The sequence below is a fragment of the Geotrypetes seraphini genome, chromosome 1 (genome assembly GCF_902459505.1).
Source record: "Geotrypetes seraphini chromosome 1, aGeoSer1.1, whole genome shotgun sequence".
Lineage (NCBI taxonomy): Eukaryota > Metazoa > Chordata > Amphibia > Gymnophiona > Dermophiidae > Geotrypetes > Geotrypetes seraphini.
In genome coordinates this window covers 222,341,802-222,358,210 of record NC_047084.1, presented here as the reverse complement: position 1 = coordinate 222,358,210, position 16,409 = coordinate 222,341,802, and the positions used below count along the sequence as shown (strand labels likewise).

The window sequence follows — 16,409 nt, the reverse complement described above, 5'->3', positions numbered from 1 at the left end:
TCACCTCCATGTTCATGATAGTCATAAATCCCATCCCTAATCCACTCCTCTCCCTTAAGATAATACCTTGTAAACCCTCTCTCTGACAGGCAAGACCACACATTCCCACAGATCACATTCCTAATCTAATCTAATCTAAATCTTAAGTTTATATACCGCATCATCTCCATGAGAATGGAGCTCGACACGGTTTACAAGAACTTAAAATAGTGGGTAGAGAAGAAGAAAAAGGATTACATGAACTTATGTGTAGAAGGGGAGAGAGAAAGGGGGGGAAGGATAGAGCTACAATTTGCTGAAAAGCCAGGTTTTCAGTTGTTTGCGGAATAACTGAAGGGAGCTCAGGTTCTGCAGCGGGGTGGTGAGGTCGTTCCAAAGACCTGTGATTTTGAAGAGAAGGGATTTTCCCAGTTTGCCTGAATAGTGGATGCCGCGTGGAGAGGGGAAGGCTTTGGGCAGTTCTGGAGGAGTCGGGACTGGAGGAGTTGAAAGACACTCCTGGCACTTACTGGGGAGTCCCCTAGAGAGGACAGGGTCGACTGCTGAATGTTCCTGCTTCAAAAGCACTGGGGTTTAAAATGGTATCAGTTGACCCTTACCAGTAGTGTCAGTTCTACCACATAATATGAGACTACTGCTAGGAGTTGACTGGTGCCCACAGAGTAGGAACATCCAGGAATTGCTCCTGCCTCCCACTAATAATCATTAAAAAAAAGCCTAACTGCTAGGATATGACTCCGCTGGAGTGTTGTGTCTGGCATGACAGAGGTTTAGAGGGTTTTTCCTCATGCCGTACTTGCCTGGGTGCAGGGCTACAAGGATTTTTTTTTTTGGGGGGGGGAGTGGAGAGGGTCAATGTTTTATATCTGCCTCTTTAGTGGCACTTACATGTGCTTCAGGTAGGTGGAAACGCCAACGCCAACTGGTCTACTCATGAACAGATAAGCCTGGTGCCTTACAATTTCATCAGATGGCACAGCCATGGACTTGACCCAAGACAAAGCCACACTTTTGGTGGAGTGAGTTTAAGGCCATTGTGGGGTGCTTACCACAGCTAATGTATGCTATAGAGATAGCAATGCGTATCCATCGTGATACAGAAGCCTTAAAAGCTATTACCCTGGATAAGACAAACAGGTAATCTGAAAGACAAAATTAATTTGTCACCTCCAGGTAGCAAAAGCGTGTTATCCAAACATCCAGAAACTGCAAAACCTTGTCCAGTCTCTTCTTGCCCGTGGACTGAAATGCAGGCAATTGAACTTCCTGATTGACATGAAATGTCGAAACAGCTTTTGGCAGAAAAGACGGCACAGTGTGCAAGGACACCCCTGCTTCCATGATTCTGAGAAAAGGCTCAGTACAAGATGGAGCTCCATAGCTCCAACACCCTCCTCGCCAAGGTGATTGCTGCTAAGAAGATTGTCTTCGCGGGAGATGCTTTTGATAAAGGCACAAACGGGGCCGTAGAGAGAACTCATAAGACAATGTTAAGATTCCACTTAGGAAACCACTGCCACTCCAGAGGGCAGAGCCTCAATGCTCCCTTCAAGAATCTAGAAACATCTGATGAGAAGCCATGGACGTTTTGCCTGCTCTAGCCTTGAAACAGGAAAGGCTGGCCACCTTAACCTTAACAGATCCAACCGCTAAGTCTTTCTCCAGGCCTTCCTGCAGGAAGGAAAGTACTTCAGAAATGGAAGCCTGGCCCAGGTCTAACTATTTTGAGTTTACAACACTGCTGAAACAGTTTCTATGCCTTAGAATAGGCCGCCACTGTCACTGACTTCTTAGATCTTAAGTTAGTCCAATAAGAAAGGGCCCCCCATTATGTTTTTATTTCTACATATTATCTTATATCTTAGAAAAGTCATGATAACTCTAGCCAAATATCCTCTGCATGCTAAGGCAGCGAGTTCAACTGCATTGTCCTAAGACCAAAGCATTCCAGATTGTCTAAAGCAGGGATCTCAAAGTCCCTTCTTGAGGGCTCGCAATCCAGTCGGGTTTTCAGGATTTCCCCAATAAATATGCATTGAAAGCAGTGCATGCACATAGATCTCATGCACATTAATTAGGGACTTTGAGACCCATGGTCTAAAGTGATGGGCCCCTCAGACAGAAGGCCCTGATGCAGCAGCAGTCTTGAGACAGCTGTCCCATGGACAACATGGCCAATCTGGAGCCACGAGGATCACTAATCACTGATGAGCCACTATCTTGCGAATGACTTGGGTTATCATCGGCCATGGAGGGAACACATACAAGAGTTCTTTTGTTTGTCAAAGCTGCACTAGAGTGTCCATTCCAATGCATCTTTGCTCAAAGCTTCAACTGAAGCTGCTGGCACCACTGACACCATGAGATTGACCATAAGCCACTCCCAGCAAATTACAATGCAGATGAACACACTGAGACAACGAACATTTTCCTGGATCTATGGTCTATCTGCTGAGATAGCTGGCCTGGATCTTGTCAACTCCTGCTACATGAGCCTCTGCTATAGCCTGTAAGTGGACTTCTGCCTAGCGGAACAATTGAGCGTCCAGCTTCAGTTGAACACTCTTGGTTTCTTCTTGCCTGTTGACGTATACCATGTCTGTAGCATTATCCGAAAACTGGACTGCTTTGCCCTCCAGACATGTCTGAAAGAATCAAAGGGCCAACCGAATGGCTCTCAACTCCAGTGTGTTGATGAGGGCAACCATTGGACTTGTTCTATGTGACATCCCCCACCCCCTCCCCAGCTGTAAAGTCTTACATTGTTTGCCAGGATGACCCAGAGGTTTATCTAGAGAGGAAGACCTCTGGAAAATGACTCCAGATGGAACCACCAGCGTAAATTTTAGAAGGATTGGTCAACCTGGAACTTGTAAATAACTTCGAAAAATTAAATCTCTTAAATGACCATCAATCAAGTTTTAGAAAAGGATTCAGCACTGAGACAGTCCTTGGGTTTCTCCTTAATCACCTATACAATCTCTTCAGTCATGGCACCAGCGCCCTGATCTTACAATTAGACTTTAGTAGTGCTTTTGATCTAGTGGATCATGAAATAATGCTCACGTGTCTAGATGCAATGAATATCGGGAAGTGTGTGGACCTGGTTCCAAGGCTTTTTATCTAAACGATCATATCAAGTGGACAATGATGGAAATTACTCGGAATCCTGGAAAAGTCCCTCGGGAGTCCCTCAAGGCTCCCCGCTTCTCCCACCTTGTTCAACATATATATCTCCTCCCTAGGTCACCTACTGCAAAAGTTAAATCTAATACATTACATTTATGCAGATGACATCTCTATATTAATTCCAATAACAAATGTGACGAATGCCACATCCAAGCACATCTCCTTCATTATGACGGAAATTGAACAATGGACCACAAACTTTAAATTGAAACTAAACTCTGAAAAAAAAAAAATTTTCCTGGCTAGCCCAAAGGAAAAAATCACCACAACAACAATACAAATAAATGGTCACGACCACCCAATATTAAAAACTATAAGAATATTAGGAGTCACTCTTGATACCAAATTAACTATGACCGATCACATAAACTTGGTGACAAAAAAATGCTTCTCCACTCTTTGGAAACTGAAAACCATAAAAAAATATTTCGACCCTCTATCCTTCAGATTACTGATTCAGTCGCTAATTCTATCCACCCTGGACTATTGTAACATCATCTACTTGGGAATACCTAAAAAAAACGTAAGAAAACTGCGAATAATTCAAAACACGGCCGTCCGCTTAATATTCGGACTAAAGAAAAGTGATCATGTTAGTCCCTTTTACAAACGGCTACACTGGTTACCAATCGAAGAAAGAATTCTATTCAAGTTCTCCTGCTTTTGCTATAAATTAATCTGGGGAATGGCCCCTAATTACCTCCTATCTCATTTTGAATTCTATTCCCCCAGTAGATCTACCAGAAACAACAACTTGTTTGCATACCCGAAAATCGTTGGCTGCAGATTTCGAACCTTCCTAGACAGAACTTTCAAGTTTCAAGCTGGTAGACAGCAATCATGGCTAGGCTATCTCATGGATACCGCTAGGTTGACCTACAGCATCTTCCGGAAAGAACTAAAGACCACTTTGTTTAAGAAATTCTTGTCCTAGCCAGACACTCTCCCGCGAACATAACTTCAACACCTTATCCTGAATTTCTTCCTCACACTAGGTATCCACATTCCCTGTCTGCTAAAAATTCCTTCTTCATAATTGTATCATGATATTTCGCTGATGTTAGAATAATTTCAATTGTAAGATGTAAAATAGTTATTTATATATTACTTGTTGGAATATTCATATTTATCTCTATCTCTACCTCTCTCTTTATATTTTTATCTTTACTTTTCATTAATTGTTTCTTCAGGTACTTTAGTTAGATTGTGAGCCTTTGGGACAGTTAGGGAAATTTCCAAGTACCTATCTTATTTATTTTTATCTATTGTATCTTTTTAATGCATCATTTTTGTAAACCGCTTAGAAACCTCACAGTTATTAGCGGTATATAAGAATTAAATTAAAATTAAACTCTGGCACACCTCCGCCATCCACACTAACTCCACCTGAAGATAGTCTGACTGGGGGGGGGAGAGAACCAACATGCTAGTAGGGTACTCTGTAGATGGCATAGGTGAGCTCTCACCCACAGAATTACCTCTATGGTTGCCACAATGGACACTAGGACCTGAAGATAATGCCAAGCCGAAGGAGTTAGAGACTATTTGGCATTTCCCAATGGTCCATTATCACCTTGGTAATCTCGGGGTGCGAAGGGAAGCACGTGGACTGTGATTTGGTACTGTAAAAAAGTGAAAGCTGGACAGCAGACACCTCTGGGGACTCCAGGTCCAACTCCCACATAGACACTATAATGACCATAGTCAAAGCCGCTGGCACAGTTAAATCCTCTCCTTAGTCTAGGGTTGCCACTGAATCCTGGTTGTCTGTCCCAAACTGAGACCCAGACTCTTCCACTGAGGATATATTTTTGGAGAGCAGTGAAATGGAATCTGACCCTAAATTATCCCAGTCCCCTTCGGACTGGACCTCATCCTCCTGGTCCTGCAGGACCACCGGCTGCCCCAGAATTTCACAGTGAGAAGGGAAATTCCTCTGAGCACTTACAACCCTTTATATTTCTGGAATGCTGCATACATCAAGGTCACAAAATCAAGGTTACAGACCCAACCTGAATCCTCCAGGGATCTGTCGGTCTACCACGTTCTTCCTCCCAGGGTCAGCAACAACTATGTGGATGTGTTTTGCCAGCGACATAGAATTGCCCCTACACAACTCCAGCAGGGCTTTACTGCCCAGCTCTGGAGGCTTCAGTGATCCCAGACCCATGGATGGATCAGAGGGGACTAAGCTCCCGCTCCCTCCCCTCGCATGTGCCCCAAGGCACACTGTACACAGATGCTTCTCAGGCAACCAACCAATACATTCCTGGCTTGATACAGCAGTCAAACTACCTGAAGAGTCCATTATAATTGATTTAAACAAAATTGAGATGTTTGGAGGCAGAAAGAGGTTTTTAAAATAAAATTGGAAAATGCAAGAAGGTCACTGTGGGTGCTTTTTGGCACTAAAAAACTTTTCATGGGAAAAAACAAAATTTTTTTTAAAAATCCTGAAAACAGGATTTTAGAGATGTGGGACCCTTGGGACAACCCCAGAAACCCTTAGTTTTGCTTAATTCAGACCCACCCCAATGTCTTCCATAGAAAGTAATGATCTGTACCCACAGAACTGTCATGTTCTGTGACTGCATAAACTTCTCACTATAGCTGGAAATGGAGGAGGATTTTCTGCCTCAGACAAGCAAGGGTGGCTCCAGCAGCTTGTCTCTTCGGGTTGTCTTTAATTCAGGCTCAGAGCCCGAAACTCACAACCCTGCATGATTTTTTTTGGGGGGAGGAACACAGCCTATCACTACCAAGCCTCCTGACCAGTTTTTGGATGAATTCAGCCTGTGCTCCAGTGCCTGATCTCTGCAGGGGTGAGCACTGCTCCCAGGGGACCTATCTCCGAGCTTCCAAGTAATTCTGGCCAAGCAGGTACTCTTTCAAAAGGGTTGCCCTACTAGCTGCAGACCCCAATGTCTGGATCCTCTCTCAGGCAGAGCTGTTGTTCCAGGACTACTGGGAACCTCTTAGCATAGGAAAGCCTCGCAAAAAAAATCAAATTCAAAATAAGAAATCCAGTGCAAAGATGAAACACCTTCCCAACTTGCTTGCAGAAGTTAAGACTGAAGAGAGGGCACTGCCCATGGAAACAAGGAGGTGAAGCTGAGAAAATGACTGGACATCTACTGCAATCCAACTCATGAGCTAGGGTACAGAACCCATTCATAAGGAACTGTATGCTATTTGCACAGGAAAAAAGGTGTATGAAGACAAAGAAAAGATGGATGGTGCAAAAACAGACAGATCTGGGAGGAAAACTTTTTCCAGGTTGTCCTAGATGTGGGACTAAAAAAGAAAATTCATCTTTCAGCAATGATTCTAAGCACAAAGCAAAATTAATAATTGAGTGGATCAGCAAGAAGAAAATGAATGTCCTCAAATGGTCTATGACAAACTCAGACCTGAATCCAATAGAAAATCCATGACAAAACTGCAGTCCACAAGTTATCCCAGCCAACATGAAAAACCTTGAGTTATTCTTTCGGAGGATGGGTAAAAACTGCACCACTATGCAAAATTAGTAATCACTTTTCCTAAATGCTTTTGGTTGCTATCGTTGCATGCGACTGTGATGGTGACCATGATTTTATCTCCTAATACTGGGAAAAAAGCTAACTCTGTGCATGTTCCAATTCAAAAAATATGGCAGCTGTTCTTTCCTCCATCCCCTCCAACCCAATTACCATCCAGTATCTAAGCTATCTTTTGTATCAGAAGTAGTAGAGAAGGTGGTTTTCACACAACTTTTAGATTCCTTGAACAAAACTACCGCTCTTCATCCACAATCAGGCTTCATCAGAGTACGGAGCTGGCTTTGGCAAGATTGGATGAATCTGCATGAAATTTGAGGGGAAGGATCTTAATATTAGTAATAGTAGTTAACTGTACTATCTACTACTAATCATTTCTACAGCACTGCTAGATGTATGCAGCACTGTACACATTATGGGCTAGATTCTATAAATGGCATCAAACAAAAGGCACTGAGAAACATCCACAATCAGCGCTATTCTATAATAATCCAGTCTAAGCACCCTTTATAGAATAGTGATTAGTTGGATTCCCGCATCATACGTTGGGCATAATACTTTACACCCATTGTAACCTGGTATAAATGCTCTTGCGCAACTCCCAAATTCAGTATCACTAGGTATAGTTTTCTGGAACGTCTGACCCACATATGCCTCACCCATGGCCACACTCTCTTTTGGGTTGCACATAATTTATAGAATTGCACAACTCCAAATTAGTGTCAATTAACACCAATAATTAGCAACCAATTATTGTGCTAGTGGCACATGCAACTCACGATCGCACCCAAAATTGGGCAACTTTATAGAATCTGAAAGTATATGTCCCCAATAGGCTCACAATCTAAATATTTTTATTTGTACCTGGGGGAATTGAGGGTTGACATGGCCAGAATCACAAGGAGATGCAGTGGAAGTTGAACCAGGTTCTGAGTCCACTACACTGACCATTAAACTATTCCTCCATTTCTAATACATCACATAATGCTTATTCGCAGACTTCAAAAAATTGAAATCGGTGTGAAATAGTGCTCAACTGGTGTCACCCTTTCCTAGAAAACTGAACCGTCTCTATCTTTTGGCATTTTTGTTGGTGTACTGTTTTTAAACTTAATTTTATATTTTAGTATGAATGTTTCATTATGTTATGTAGATCTGTACATCACTTAGAACAGGGGTACCCACACTTTTTGGGCTTGCGAGCTACTTTTTAAATGACCAAGTCAAAATGATCTACCAACAATAAAATTAAAAAAAAACACAAAGCACACTGTATGCATAGAAAATGTTAATCATCATTCCTATTCCAGGGTTTTTCAAAGAGGTCAAAGCAGATGACTCTAAGCACTATCACCTCAGTAACAACCATACAAAAATAGACAAATATACCCCCTCCCTTTTTACTAAACCACGATAGCAGTTTTTAAGCGCAGGGAGCTGCGCTGAATGCCCAGCGCTGCTCTCGACACTCATAGGCTCCCTGCGCTAAAAACCTCTATTGCTGTTTAGTAAAAGGGGACCTTAGTGTAAAATATAGACAGCAGATATAAATTCAGACACATTTTGATCACTAAATTTAAAATAAAATCATTTTCCCTACCTTGTCTGGTGATTTCATGAGTCTCTGGTTGCACTTTCTTCTTCTGACTGTGCATACAATCTTTCTTCCCTTCTTTTAGCCTGTATGCTTCTTCTCCTCCAGACCTCATTCCTTCCCCCCAACTTTTCCTTCCTCTTCCCTGCCCTTTCTTTCTCTCTGCCTCCCTTTCATTTTTTTCTGTTTCTCTTCTTTCCTTCTGTCTCCCTGCCTGCCCTTTTTCTTTCTTTCTCCCTGCCCTCCCCCAAGCCACTGCCACTGCCATTACCATCGGGGACCAGGACCCAAACGCCACCAATAACAGGCCCCAAGCTCTCCCTGCTTCGGCCAACCAGCATTCCTCTCCCCGACGTCAATTCTGCCGTCGGGAAGAGGAAGGCTGATCAGCCCAAGATCGTGATCAACCTATTGGGGGAAATGCTGCCGGGTCCTGCCTTCGCGGAAACAGAAAGTAGGCAGGACCCGACAGGAACAAGAACAAATGCTTCACTAACCTGTCTCCCGCATTAGCCCGTAGCGAACGCTTGCTTCAGGGCTCTCAACATGTGCGTGCAGGCTTCCCTTCTCCCCCCCCCCCTCCCCGGACATAACTTCCGGTTTCGGAGGGAAGAGAAGAGAAGCCTGCACGCACACGTTAGAGCCCGGAGCATAAGTTTGCTAGGGGCTGAAATCTCCAAGCCGTTTTTTTGGTGGTTTTTTTTAATGTTCAGCAGCGGCAGATGACAGCTGGGCGGACCGCCCAGCTAAAAGGCCCTAGGGAGAACACTGGAGAGGAAGGCTGATCGGCCCGTAGATCAGGACGGCAACACGAGTGCGATCGACTTGAGTTGCCTTCCTGAGCTACTGGTCGATCGCGATCGACGCGTTGGGCACCCCTGACCTAGAACATACATGTAGATGGAATATAAATACAAATAAACAAACTTTGCTGTAGTAACCTGTTGCACAGTGGTGTTATGCAAGATTCTGTCTTGACTCCCATCCTCATCTATTCCTAAGATCCCTGGTAACATCAATACTCTCTCTTGACTTCACTTTCATCATTTATGCAGGTTGAAAAGGTTACCACAAAAGCTAGAAGGATGCTAGGTTGCATAGGGAGAGGAATGGCCAGTAGGAAAAAGGAGGTATTGATGTCTCTGTATAAGACTCTGGTAAGACCTCATTTAGAATATTGTGTACAATTCTGGAGGCTGCACCTTCAAAAAGATATAAAAAGGATGGAGGCGGTCCAGAGGAATACTACTAAAATGGTGTGCGGTCTTCGTGATAAGACTTAAAAGATCTCAATCTGTATACTTTGGAGGAAAGGTGGGAGAGGGGAGATATGATAGAGATGTTTAAATACCTACGTAATATAAATATGCATGAGTCGAGTCTCTTTCATTTGAAAGGAAACTCTGCAATGAGAGGGCATAGGATGAAGTTAAGAGGTGATAGGTTCAGGAGTAATCTGAGGAAATACTTTTTTATGGAAAGGGTGGTAGATGCGTGGAATGCTCTTCCGGAGGCTGTTATAGAGGAAAACACCTTCCAGGGATTCAAGACAAAGTTAGATAAGTTCCTCCTGAACCAGAATGTATACAGGTAAGGCTAAACTCAGTTAGGGCACTGGTCTTTGACCTAAGGGCCGCCACGAGAGTGGACTGCTGGGCACGATGGACCACTGGTCTGACCCAGAAGCGGCAATTCTTATGTTCTTATGGAATAGTCTCCCGGAAGAGGTGGTGGAAACAGAGACTGTGTCTGAATTCAAGAGGGCCTGAAATAGGCATGTGGGATCTCTCAGAGAGAGAAACAGATAATGGTTACTGTGGATGGGCAGTCTAGATGGGCCATTTGGCCTTTATCTGCCGTCATGTTTCTGTGTTTCAATATTCAACTTCCAACAGCCTTCAATCCAAATGATCCATAGAGGATCCAAGAAATCATAAACAATTTGGAGCCTATAGCTAGCTGGCTATTTCCACATTTACTTAAACTGAACCCAGATAACATTAAAACTATTTTTTCTTTGAGACATAGATCCTCTGCATTACCCCATTCTATCATTTATCCAGGGTATATTTACCATAAGTAAGAGCTCTATCCAAGTCCTGGATGTCATCCTAGACATCCAGAGGACCTTTAATGAAGAAATCAATCATTCTTTGCTTTGAAACAGATCTGCTCCACTCATTTAATACTAGGCCTCAACAAACTTTGTATTGTCATCTTTTTGGCTGGCTTGTTTATAGTAATGCTTTGTATCAAGACTGTAAAATCTCTCTTATTAAGCAGCTTCAACTAATACAGAACATGGCAATTAAGCTACTATATAGTGCTAAAAAGACTGACACTGCCACCCTGCAATTTAAACAGTGGATTCCTTCAGGATTAGATTGTGCCATGGTTCCTGTAAATTTTGATCTTTCCCTATCTTCCTTCAAGTACTATTAAATCAGCTCAGAACAAAGCTTCTCATTGTTCCTCATCACTCCAAAATCAGAATCTACCTGCAGCACTGCCTTTAGAATGATTGCTCCGAGTCCTACTCTTTGGAAAACTGTCTATTTAAGATTGCAGAGCTCATGTATCTATTTAAAAAGCCAGTCTGAGAACATACAGTAGTTTTTATATTTGTCTTCTCATCACATTCCTCTAGTTTTTAAATTAAGGCAGCTATATTGTGATGCCAGACTGTCATTTCACATGACTATCATTTAATTTGCTTTTCTCATTCCCCACCCCTCTAATAGGGGCAATTCTATCACTAGATACCTCCATTTGGGAACCCAGATGCAGCACAGGGAGCGTGTATTCTATAATGGTATCTGTGCACACAGATTCTATTTTAAAATTCTAGTGTAAGTCTGCAGGAACACACAAACATTTAGGCCCAACCACTTATGACAGGTCTTCTACTACTACTATTTGTTATTCCTATAACACTGAAAAGGCGTATGCAGCGCTGTACATTTTAATATACAATAGACAATCCCTGCTCAGAAGAGCTTACAATCTAATTTAGACAGGACATTACAGGGTTGGGGAGATTATGGTAGAGGAAATGATACAGTGGGTATAGGTATCTGACAGCAGTGAATGGGAATTAAGAGTTGAAAGCAGTTTCAAAAAAGTGGGCCTTTAGCTTGGATTTGAACACTGCCATGGATGGAGCACGACGTATTGATTCAGGCAGCCTGGTCTACAGCAAACATAAATGGGCATACCTAAATGCGGTACTTATGTGCATAACTTTCAGCATTCTGCAAATTCTGTATGTAAATGGAAGTACACGCCCTTAAATTTATGTCCAAAGACAGCTGTATATGTGTTACTGATGTGCACACAGCTCGCATTACTTCACATATGTAAGCATATTTTAACAGATACACATAAATTGTGCCTAACTTTACACAGCCTGTTACAGAATGAGTATGTGTTATGAAATAGAGTTGATATCTTAATTGTAAGCAGCTTAGATATGTAAATGTGTAACTTTGTCAAATGAATGAAACACATAAGATGAAGATGTGCATTGTTCTCTGCAGAGACAAGTGTTCATTCAGAATAGTGTTCTTCAAATAAATATATGGAATACCCCTCTTAAGCTATTTCATAGCTTCATAGTGGCAGAAATTCCTTTGAGGTCTAATGACTGCACAGCAAGTACTAAGGAAAACAGGCAGTACTTCTATTGCCATCAGTCACCCAGCAAATGGACTTTTGCAGCTCCATCTTAATGATGTCTCCATTACTATCAACAGATCAGCAGTGAAATCAACCCTGAAGAGTTCCTGAAGGAGAACTAGATGCTTAGACATCATTTTCAATTACTATCAAGTTGCCCTTATAAGAATGCATCACTGTGGTTTCACAACAGTAAACTATGCAGAATGCCCACAAATCATCATACAGCTAACAAGTGAAAATTTATCATAATAAAAAAAACATAAAGGTGATATAAATCTGTCAGCAAACATTTACTAAGTTACAGACAGCAAAAAGGTCCAGAACTGCTGCACTAATATCTAGGTCTACGCAATTCAGATCAATAGCTCGATATTCACGAATAACAGATCCCAGAAGTACAGGGGGTTGAAACTAACAAGGAGAAATTATGTCTTACCTTTCTTTTCAGTTCATACTATTCTGAACCAGCGGGATGTATCAAAGCAGACCTAATGGGCAGAGGAAGACAAGGTCCCCTGAATAACAGCTCTGCCAAAGTCCAAATGGACCCTGGTCAGAACATCCAACCTATAGTGCCTAGCAAAAGAATAGAAGGAATATCATGTTGCCACCTGCAAATCTCCTCAGGCAAAACCGCCCAGGCCTCCATCTAGGATGCCACTTGAACCCTGGTCATGTGGGCCTTCAATCCTTGAAGCACTAGACAACCCATACTGATGTAAGCTGACTCAATAGCCTTAATCCATCTCGCTATAGATGCCTTAAAGCAGTGGTTCCCAACCCTGTCCTGGAGGACCACCAGGTCAATCAGGTTTTCAGGCTAGCCCTAATGAATATGCATGAGAGAGATTTGCATATAATGGAAGTGACAGATATGCAAATCTGCTCCATGCATATTCAACTGTGAAGCAACAGAGAAAGGTAGACCTTAACAGATGCATGGCTCTGGTGGCAGCTGACAAACAGCTTATGGTAGTGTTAGAAAGCTAACAAGAAACACACTACACACTGTAGGCATGGAAGACAGTGTCAGAAATATAGTGGCCAATACCACACCTCCAGAATAAAAGGCATCCCCTTCATTAAAGCTTTAACTTCACTAGTTACCAGTCGAGACAAAGATATAGTTTAAAACTGGGGTAATGGTTTTTACAATTTTGTATAAGGCACTTCCCCAAACATAGTAGGTTTGGTAAATCGGTTGTTGTTGGGTCATAAGTCTGATCATCTACTTAACCAAACAGACCTCATTGTAAAAAACAACAGAGGTTGAGGAAAATTTCCTACTAAGTAACAACAGACCCCCCCCCCATCAAAAAGTCCAAGGTTTCTACTTAAATATTCAATCTATTAGGAACAAGTCCCAGTTGGTAAAAGACTGGTTAGAGGAGACCAACCGAAACATGGTTGGTTTCCGACAACAAAATCATAATAAGTGAGTGTCTTCCACCTGGGTTTAAAATTATCTTCCAACTCAGAAGCCGGGGAAGAGAGGGAGGATTAGCTATTATTGTAAGAGACTCATTTGAGTCTACCATCTTAGCCTCACTATCCTCAATGGATCTCAAAATTTTTTCTTGCAGACTCTTGTCAGACCAGTTAGAAGATGGCTTAATTATTACGCTATTTTATATTCATCCCAAGAAATGGTCCACCGCTAAAGACAACTTCTTCAAATTCCTCCTTACTAACTCAACAGCGGGTCCATATAACCTACTGACTGGCGATCTGAACATTCACCTAGAGCAGGAAGAGCAGGATGACGCCAAAGATTTACTATCCTTTATCGCTTCTCTAGACTTTTTCACGCCGGCCCCAGAAAAGACCCATCAAAAAGGACATCAAGTAGACCTAGTAACCTTTTCCTCTAAAGAACTAGTTCATCCCAAGATTCTCTGGGAGCAAGCCACTTGGACTGATTCTCTATGGTCAGACCACCGATTATGTAATTTCCAATACAGCTGGCAAGCAAGACGTTCCCCATCCAATCCCAAGGTGGCAAAAAGGAATAAGACAATGATAGCCACTAGAGGTTTAGTAAACCCTGTGGAATTCTGGTCACACTATGATATTACTTTTAACTCAGACCCCGACACCTTCTTGGTAGATTCCTGGCCCCCATCAAATCAAGAAAAATGAGAAACAAAGATCTGGAAAGCTGGTTTGATGCCGAACTAGAAACAGTGAAACGGGAGTTACGAAAACTTGAAAGACAATGGCTGAAATCAGGTGACAGTAAAGGGAGACCGAATTGGAGACTAAAATTAAAAGAATATAAAAAACTAGTAACGGTAAAACGCACTAATTTTTATGCACAAAAAATTGGTTCCCCAAACACCAACACTAGAAATCTTTTTAAATTAGTCAACAATCTCTACGACATACAGACCTTTTCCCGCCCTAGCTTAGATTCCCCACCATCGGCCAATGCACTGGCTGAGTTTTTCAACAACAAAATTATCAACCTGAGATCCATCCTTTAGGTCACTACAACCAATCATTCGAACTACCCAGTTGCTCAACATATAGACGAACCTAGGGTAGACATGTTCTGGAATAATTTTACTACCCCTACCAGGCAACAATTCTGCAAATTTTATTCAAAATACGCTGACTCCTACTGCAAATTAGACTGTTGCCCACCAAATATTATGAAAGTTGCTCCAATCACCTTAAAAGCCAAATTACATAATTGGCTTTCTTCTCTACTACTGTCAGGCATTTTTCCCGAGGCCTTAGACCAGATTCTGATCACTCCGATCGTAAAAAATCCCAAGGAATCTATTAAGTTGACATTGAAATACAGACCCATCGCGAGCATTCCATTTTTTTATAAAGCTGATGGAAGGTCTGGTTAACCAGGACTTAGTAACCTATTTGGATAAATTCAGCATACTACATGACAACCAGTCAGGTTTTCGTTCCGGGTTTAGCACGGAAACAGTTATTGCCTCACTGCTAGATTCCCTCCATAGCTTATTTAGTCAGGGTACAAGTGCACTAGTCCTGCAATTTGATTTAAGTTAACGCCTTCGACTTAGTCGATCATGTCATACTAATTGAAATCCTGGAGTCAATTGGACTTTCGGGTAATGTGTTAAAATAGTTTCAGATAATGTGTTAAAATGGTTTTTTTGAGTAAACGATCGTACCAAGTTTACAGTGACAACAAACAATCCTTCAGCTGGGTTAATTCATGTGGAGTCCCACAGGGGTCCCCCCTATCCCCTACACTATTTAACATCTACCTAGCCTCGTTGGGGAATCTATTGCAAAGCTTAAAAGTCAAATTTTACATCTATGCCGACAACATCATTTTAGTTTTAGTTTTTCCCCTAACAAACCTGACTTCTTAGACGAAGAACCATCTGGCATCTATATTAAAGCAAATTGATCAATGGATGGCCAAATTCAAATTGAAACTCAACTCAGAAAAAACCAAATTCTTCCTAGTGAGCCCAAATAACAAACTCAAAGATTCTTCAATTTCCTTGAATGGTCAAGTCTTTCCTATTGTCGATTCCATAAAAATTCTGGGAGTGACTCTGGATCATTACCTTACCCTAGAGGCACACATGGAGTTAATGGTTAGAAAAGGCTTCTCAACATTATGGAAACTAAGAACCATCAGAAAGTACTTTGATGCAATTTCATTCTGTTTACTGGTGCAATCCTCCATTCTAAGCATGCTCGACTACTGCAGCATCATTTATTTGGGGTCTTTCAAGAAAACCATTCAAAGACTCCGAATTATCCAAAACTCGGCAGTACGACTGATTTTTAGCATTAAAAAATGGGACCACATAACCCCCTATTATCAAAAACTTCATTGGTTGCCCTGGAGGCAAGAGTTCTGTTCAAATTTGTCTGTCTTTGTTTCAAATCCATTCTTGGTTCGGCCCCTACGTACTTGGTCTCTCATTTCAACTTGGATTGTTCTATTAGGCCTACACGCAGAGTACACATGCTCACCCATCCAACAATAAAGGCCTGCCGATACAAAAGATACTTGGACAGAACACTTGCTTTCCAAGCAGGCCAAATAAACAATTGGCTGGGTAACATAATTACGCACTCCTCATCTTATCTAAGTTTAAGAAAACTAGTAAAAACAAACTTGTACAACCGATTTGTAACCTAAGAACTCCTATTGCCCTATCTCTTTATACTTCAACCGATTTGTAACCAAGAACTTTCAAACCCTCTCTGTACTCTGCTTACTTTACAGTGTGCCTATTCTCGCTGATTGTTCCAACTATATGCTGCTTACATGTATTCTTTAACTTTACATTGTGGCTATCATCACTGATTGTCCAGCTCCTCTTATTGTAAACTGCCTCGAACTACTATGGCTTTGGCAGTATATAAGAATAAAATTATTATTATTATTTCCTCACTGTGAAGAGGGT

General features: G+C 41.8%; 1 protein-coding gene across 23 annotated transcripts in view; it reads right to left on the bottom strand.

The window, feature by feature from the left end:
• Window positions 1–16,409, bottom strand: part of APBB2 (amyloid beta precursor protein binding family B member 2) — a 586,942-nt gene that overhangs the window by 386,230 nt on the left and 184,303 nt on the right. The window lies entirely within an intron of this gene.